Source organism: Hyperoodon ampullatus, assembly GCF_949752795.1.
Source record: "Hyperoodon ampullatus genome assembly, chromosome: 3".
Taxonomy (NCBI): Eukaryota; Metazoa; Chordata; class Mammalia; order Artiodactyla; family Ziphiidae; genus Hyperoodon; species Hyperoodon ampullatus.
In genome coordinates, this window is record NC_136916.1 from 83851654 (window position 1) to 83859416 (window position 7763).

At 55.7% G+C, this 7763-nt stretch overlaps 1 pseudogene across 1 annotated transcript; it reads left to right on the forward strand.

The window, feature by feature from the left end:
- The first annotated feature begins 2475 nt into the window (after positions 1 to 2475).
- LOC307051002 (kelch-like protein 25) lies at positions 2476 to 3502 on the forward strand (annotated as a pseudogene). Its single transcript has one exon. The product of its transcript is annotated as a kelch-like protein 25 (transcript).
- The last annotated feature ends 4261 nt before the right edge of the window (positions 3503 to 7763 follow it).

Sequence of the window (7763 nt, forward strand, 5' to 3'; positions counted from 1 at the left end):
GTGGGCAGCCCCTGAGCCCACCGCCCCCCAGGAGCAGCTACTAGTGACGTCCTTTTTGCACGGCAGAGAGCTGGCATTCCAACCCGGGGCTGTGTGTAAAGTGAGTCCAGGAGGAGCTGGGCACCACGCATGGGTGTCCAAGCCCCAGCATTCAAGGCTACATTCACGTGGAGCTCAGAAGCAGCCTGGTTTCCTGGCTGGGGTGGGGCACAGGGCGAGGGCAGTGAGGTGCTCAGGGGCCCAGAGCAGGCGGGGCCTGTGGAACAGCAGGAACCGAGGTCAAGCCTCAGCATCAGGGCCCTGGATTGGAGTCCCCGGAGCCAGTCCCCCAAGTGGCACACAGATCAAAGGCCACACCCCTCCAACAGCCCAGACACACGGGAGCCAGATGGACAGTCACCAGGTGGATGGCCACATTTGGGAAAGTGCCCGGTGATCAAGGAGGCAGAAGCCGGAATGAGGGTTTAGCAGTCACGTGAGATTTGCGGAGCCGTGCTGCAAGGCTGGAATTCAGGTTAGGCAATTCAGACCTGGGGGGGCAGGGGGGCTTCCCAGGAAGCCTCTCCGGCCAGGTCAGCGCAGTCTCCTGTCTCTGCAGTGCCTGGCCACAGGGCCAGGCTCGGGGGTCAAGCTGTGTAAATAAGTGCCAACAAGTGCGGGACTCTCAGAGGCCTGAGTAGAGCAGGGACTTTGTCTTACAATAGAGAAAACTAAGTTGCAGAGGAGGGGAGAGGTGCCCTAGGGCAGGTGGTAGAGTGGGGACCACCGTGTACAGCCTGGACGTCGGGTCCAGCACTCTCTCGCCCCTGTGGGCTGCACACGGACACACACACCCATCAGGCGACCCTCTAACCTGGAGCTCAGTGCTCCGCGGTGGCAGGTTTGCACTGCAGGGACCCTGACGGGTCATCGGCCCGCAGTCCGCCTGCAGCTTGGGGGCCAGAGCAGCAAGGCCAGGCCCAGCCCCTGTGTCTTCCCTTCCCCAGCCCGGGAGCAGGGGCCTTGCCCGGGCAGCCCTGATCACGTCACTCGGTGGCTTCCCTCTCTCTTTGCCAGGAGAGGAGTGAGCAAGGGAGAGAGCAGTGCACTTGGACAATAATTTACAATCCAGTGAAGCATGAGATCGCAGCCTTCCTTTACCAGATTATTACTTAAGTACAAAATTGACTTGGAGCGGGGAGTGGGGGGAGTTTACACTTCTGAAAATAAAAATGAAAAAGAAGGGGTTTTTCTGGCCTCCTTACCAGTGGGAAGGAGGAAGCCCCGGCTTTTGGGGTCAGGACGCTGAATGCAGTTTGCTTTTTGGCCACTTTCTCTTGAGGCCTAGGATCTTTGCCTGCCGTCTGGCTGAGCCTCATTCCCATAGTACCACAGTGGGGTCTTGGGTCATGCCATCGGCCAGACTTTAATCCAAGTGCTCTGGAATCCCCACGTTCCAGCGGGCGATGAGCCTGTGTCTGTCTGCTCTGGGGACCCACACTCTGAGCCCCAGGTCCCGGGCCCGGCAGAGGACGCCAGATGAGGGGGCAGGTGGAGCGTTCACTGTGGCCCGGGAGCCTGGAGTCGCCTGTCGGGACCAGGGAGGCTCCGATGGCTACAGGTTTTCCTGCTGCTTTGGTTGAGGCAAATCTGGATTGCTTTAGCGTCCCGCTGTCACCCAGGACTTTGTCTTGGCTTCCCCTTGGGACCTCGGAATCGAGCAGGTGTCCAGAGGGTGAGCCACAGGCTAGCTGGAGTCATCTCCACACCTTGCTTATCGCAGCTGGGTCCGGAGGCCTCTGGAGAGCCCTGGATTTGCAGAATGTGTCTATGCTGAGCGCTTGGGCTGTGACAGCAGTTCTTGGGGAACTTTCCAAGGGCAAGGGGTGTGAGGGACGTGGCCAGGGCTGCTTGGAGCCCAGCTCAGGACAGGGCGCGCTGGGAGCAGAGGGGGGCGTAAGGCTCTGCGTGGGGTCTGTGGCTCTTTGGGAACGGCTTTCAAAAGTCTCCCTGCAGGAATCCCTGTCTCCTTGGGCCAATGGGGGGTAGAGGTTGGGCTGGAACCAGACAGCCCACGAGGGAATTCTGGCTGCAGCGCGTGAGGCAGCCACTTTGCGTCTCTGAGCCTTGGCTTCCCCGGCTGCAGAATGAGGCCACACGGTAGCATCCCCGGACGGTGGAATGCGTCCAGAGCACACGCTCCTTAGCGCTGCCCTGCTGTCTTCTTAACCAGGCTGGGGACACTATTGCACGTTCTAGCAACCACGGGAGGCAGCTGCAGCTCGAGGTCACCCAAGGAGGCTCGTATCCAGAGCTGGTGCAAAAGCGGTTGGTCTGAACCCCAGCCTCTACCATCTGACTCGTCCTTGGCTGGCAGATTGAGGGGTGGGGCTTGGGCCGGGTTTGGAAGAGCCGAGCAGAGAGCAGGGGTGGAGGGGGCGGGCCGGCCATGCTTGGGGGCTGAGCGGGGCGCTGCGGGGGCGCCAGGCCCTGGCCCCGCTCACCTGTGGCGTTGTCCCCCCCCCCCGGCAGGTTGGCTCAGCATGTCGGTCAGCGTCCATGAGACCCACAAGTTGCGGAGCAGCACGGGCTCCATGAACATCACGCTGTTCCACAAGGCCTTGCACCCCGACTGCGTGCTGGCGCAAGCACCGCATGTTCACAGACGTCACGCTCTGGGCTGGCGACTGCGCCTTCCCCTGCCACCGCGCCGTGCTGGCCGCCTCTGGCTGCTACTTCGAGGCCATGTTCAGCCACGGCCTGTGGGAGAGCCGCGACGACACGGTCAACTTCCAGGACAACCTGCACCCCGAGGTGCTGGAGCTGCTGCTGGACTTCGCCTACTCGTCCCGCATCGTCATCAATGAGGAGAATGCGGAGTCGCCGCTCGAGGCGGGCGACATGCTGCAGTTACACGACGTGCACGACGCGGCCGCCGAGTTCCTGGAGAAGAACCTGTTCTCGTCCAACTGCCTGGGCATGATGCTGCTGTCGGACGCCCACCAGTGCCGCCGGCTCTACGACTTCTCGTGGCGCATGTGCCTGGTGCACTTTGAGGCCGTGCGGCAGAGCGAGGACTTCAACAGCCTGTCTAAGGACACCCTGCTGGACCTCATCTCGAGTGACGAGCTGGAGGCGGAGGACGAGCGCGTGGTCTTCGAGGCCATCCTGCAGTGGGTCAGGCACAACCCGGAGCGACGCAAGGCCCACCTGCCCGAGCTGCTGCGCGGCGTGCAGCTGGCCCTGCTGCCGTCCGACTGCCTGAAGGAGGCCGTGTCTGGCGAGGACCTGCTCATGGCTGACGAGCGCACGCGGCTCATCGTGGACGAGGCACTGCGCTGCAAGGCCCGCATCCTACAGAACGACGGCGTGGTCACCAGCCCCTGTGCCCGGCCGCGCAGGGTCCAGATACCGTTTCCCAGGGAGTAAGTCTCACCAAGGCGCCTGGAGGGAAGCGCAGCCCAAACTTCAGTGGGACTATTTACAGCTGTGTGAGTGATCACTGTAAGGTCGGATCTTAACAGACGGCACTGCGAAACAGAGGAAAGCTTCAAGTGAGCTTTATTAGGGGGCGCTCCCGGGCAAGGTTCACTGGTCTGAGAGAAGGGGGCCAGAGAAGTCGCACCCGGGCGAGGGTTGGGCAAGATTTTATAGGGGAAGAAGGGAAAGGGGTGTGGTGAATCTGGGAGGGCGCAGGGTATTATTCCTTATTTGGTGGTCTCTTCGGGTATCGTGGCAATATCTGGTGCCGTTGGTCCTGCCCCTCGAACAGCGGGAAGGCTGGGCCGGGTGGAAAGTCCCCAGGTCAGTTCCTGGAACTGGGTGGTCCGGAATGTCTCCAGGTCAGTTCCTGGAACTGGGTGGTCTGGAGAGTTTCGGTCTGATGCAACCTGTGAATCTGATTGTGTTCCCCTGCCTCGGGCCAGTTGGCCTTACACCAACCTCTTCCCGGCATTTGTTGACTCAGGTTTCTGTCCTGCTGCATTGGTTAGTAGGACTCCCTTCCTGGGCACGTGGCTGCTACAACCTGGTTTTCCTTCCGGTGGGAGGTCCTCAGACAGGAGCGGCCCCTTTTATCTGGGGCACCTTCTCCCTCAAGAACAGGCAGACACCCCACGCCCCACTGGACGGATGGCCGGTCCTTGTGGAGCCCTGCACGCTTTGTGCCTCTGCACTTCTTCTGGAACAAAGGGTGGCACCTCCTCCCTCCTCTGGCCTCTGCCTCCCACATGGAGCCTGTCCCTGGCTCAGACCCAAGCACGATGGGAGCAGAGCGGCGGAGGAGGGAGGCCGTGGGAACCACTCTCCCAGCCCCGCTGGGGGTGTCGGGATGCTGCAGCTGCCGTGACAGCCAAGGGCAGGCGGCAGAGAGCAGGGACCAGTGTTTGCTGGCTTCTGGGGAGGCATCTATTGCCAGGGCTGCAAGACTCCTTAGAAATCTGGGCACTTCCAAGTTCACTGAGCAAGGCAAAGCGCTTGGCAACCCGGCAGGAATTTCCTCTTTTTGGTTGTCTCTTGGGGAGGGACAGGGAGCTTGGGAGCGCAGAGCTGGGAACTGAGGCAGCTCTGCCCACGTTCTTCGCATTACACCACGCGGCCGGCTGGACCGAGGGGCCTCTCATAGGATGACAGCAGGCCTGGACTCCGGGGAGGCAGCCAGCGACTCGGGAAGGGCGGCACAGGTGCCCGCAGGCAGCAGCGGCAACAGCTCCTACCGTGTGCATTCCAGCACTTTCTCAGACGATCAGACCCAGTAAATCCCTGTGGAGCTACATGCAAATGGGATTCTTCTTTCTGAATTAGTTTTTGGCAGCTCCCTTGTTTGCGGGTGGGATGAGGTGAAAAAAGTTGGCAAAGGAAGGCAAACTGACATTCATCTTTTTTACGTAGTAGAATCTATAGCAAGGACGTTTCTTACCGCGCTGATTTGACTGGAAATGGTTCTGACTCTTGGTGCCCCCGGGTTAGGGTCCAGCTCCAGGGGACTTGAGTTCCCCGGGAGCTGCTTTGTGCTCCGGGGCTGTCCTCCTGAGTCCTGTTCCTGAAGGTACAGAAATAAGGTTTCACTGGGGAGAAGGGTCCCTTAGAGCTGGGTAGGGGGTGCCCCTTCACCAGGAACCCAGAGTATCCTGGAAGCCTTCACTTCAGGAAGCCCACAGGGACAGGAATACAACACAGTCACCATCGAGACTTAAAGGACATTTATTATTTTTTTTTGAAAGGGTGGAGGGGGACTTTACAAGGGTCGGAAGCCGCTAACCAGAAAGGAAAATAAATAAAATACAAAGCCAGTACGTTGTGGCAGAATTCCAGAAAACACGCTGAAAAAATCTTTACAGTTTAAAACTGCTTCACTTTATACATAATTACAAATTAATATACAGCATCTGGGTTTTAACCCCTTCTTATCTAATAGGATTCAGCACAGAAACGTTCATTTAGCATTTGAGAACAGACGAGAGCAGAGGTATAAGGTGCATGGTAACCACCCTCCTGCATGTCCTGGTGTTCCCTGCGCGTCCGGCGGGGCGACATGCCAGAAACCTCAGGCTAAACCGCGACCGTGGGCCAGCGGACCGGGCAGGCCCCTGTCAGTGCTCTGGAGCTGCCCATCCTGGCAGGTGGTCACAAAAGGCAGAGGCATTCAAGCAGGGTGAACACTGGAGTGAGCAGAGACTGGGCTCAGCCTGGGTGTCTGGAGCAGGCTGTCACCGTCTGTGGCAGGAGAAACTTTAGCCAGCTGGGTCTGCCTGTCTTTAAACCTTAGCAAGGTGGAGAACTCGCTCAAGGCCTGTCGAGCTTTTGACAAATTAAATCCGATTGATACATGGAAAGAAGCCTTTTTTTTTTTCCCTCTTATGGCAGCACTAAAAGACTTTTCACTTTAAAACCTGGCCAGCAGGCAGTAGATCCCAAAGCTCCGGTTAACTAGGAATGTTCCGCTACATGGAAAGAAAAAGAAAATGAAGAACCGAACCAAAACAATCTCTTTGCCCCTTTCCTTGTCTCCGAGGGTCAATCGGAGCAACAGCACCAGGTGGGGCCGTGACCCCAGGACCACAGGTGTGTGTGCCACACTGTCCCGCTGCAGGAAGGCAAGGCACACATCCCTCAACCGCTGCCACCGTGGAATTGGAAGGGTTCTTTCTGGGCTTCCACATTCCAAGTGTGTCCACACCCCTTGGCAGTGTCTGGGGTCCCCTCCAAGCCACCCTCTTCATGGCTGCTGAAGCCCACTCACCAGGACCGTCTCTCTCAACGCGCTCCCACCCCAGTCCCTGGGCTTAGCTGTCCTCTGGGCACAACTGGCCCCCCCATCAACGCCGTATCAACAACTGCAGCTCCAAGGCCGATACCAAATCCTTGGCGAGAAAGAACCGGTTATGGAAAAAGAACTTTGTGACCAATGGATGAAATATAAAGTACTTCTGTGAACGGTACCTTCGGGATGGAGTTCTGGCCCCTAAGGTTATGGCTCTACCTTTTATTTAAGGCGGGGCCTAGTTATAAACCCTACATACTAACACCCACTCTCCAAATAAAGGCACAGGACAGTAGGGGTTGGGGCTGCAACCGTGGCGGGACAGGAGCGGCTGCCTCGGAGAGGAACGGGGTCAGCAGAAGATCTCCTCCCCCTCTGCGGGTACTTCAGATGCAGGGCCATCTGGAAAAAAGGAAACCAAGGCAGAAAAAGAAATTCAGAAAAACTGCTCTTTTCATTGGTAAATTCTGTTCTTTCCTCCCCAAACACAAGTCTTCTGGGATGCAAACAGATGCCGGGCTGGTGGGCAATGACATCCGCCAGCCGGGCCTCCAGGTGACGTAGTGCACGAGGTCGTCAGTGATGTCCTCCGTGTCTACAGCTCCTTAAACTTTACAGAAACACTAGGCTTGCTGTTTATAAACAGGCCTGGAAATAGGGATTTCTCTTCCACCTCCCACACAGAAGGGAGAGAGCAATCCTAATGAGAAGGACTCAGACCTAGTGCAGTGTGATTTGATAGTACGCCCTGTGGCGGCAGGCAGGTCAGTTAATCCCGAGCTTCAGCTTCCCAGTGTTTCTGGGGGTCAGAAACACCTCTCTCAGACGAAGTAACTGTGTATGTAGGAGGGAAGTCAGCACACAGTGAAAGGTATTACAAAGCTCCAATTATTTAAAATGACAGGCACAAAAATGGCACACACACCAATGTAACAAAATAGAAAGCCCAGAAGCAAACCACAGCATTAGTATATGATACAAAGAGCATTTCTAGTCAATGGAGAAGGAAAGAATATTCAGTGAACTGTTCTGAAAAAACTGGCTAAATCTTTGGAAAAAATTAAGTTGGGATCCACAGAAAATAACATTCAAATGGGTTGAAATGTTAAGTGTAGAAAAGAACTGTAAAAGAGCTGTAAGAAAATGTGAGAATGTTTTCTGATCTTGAAACAGGGAAGGCTTTTCAGAGACAGAAACAATGGAAGAAACCACACACACACACATACACACACAATTTCAACTTTTACTATGTAAAAATGTATAATAAAAAGGCAAAGGAAACAGTGAACAGAACAAGGCAAAAAAAACCCCTTTAATTTAAAAAAGGCTCTTGTAGATCAATAAAATAATGAATATTCTAGTAGAAAAACAGGCACAGAACCTAAACCAGCAATTTACAAAAGAAGAAATACAAATGGCCAATTATATAACATATTAAAAATGATTCAACCTTATTTGAAATCAGAAGAATGCAAAAATAAATAACCGCTTGAACTTATCAACAAAATGTCAATTAAAAAAT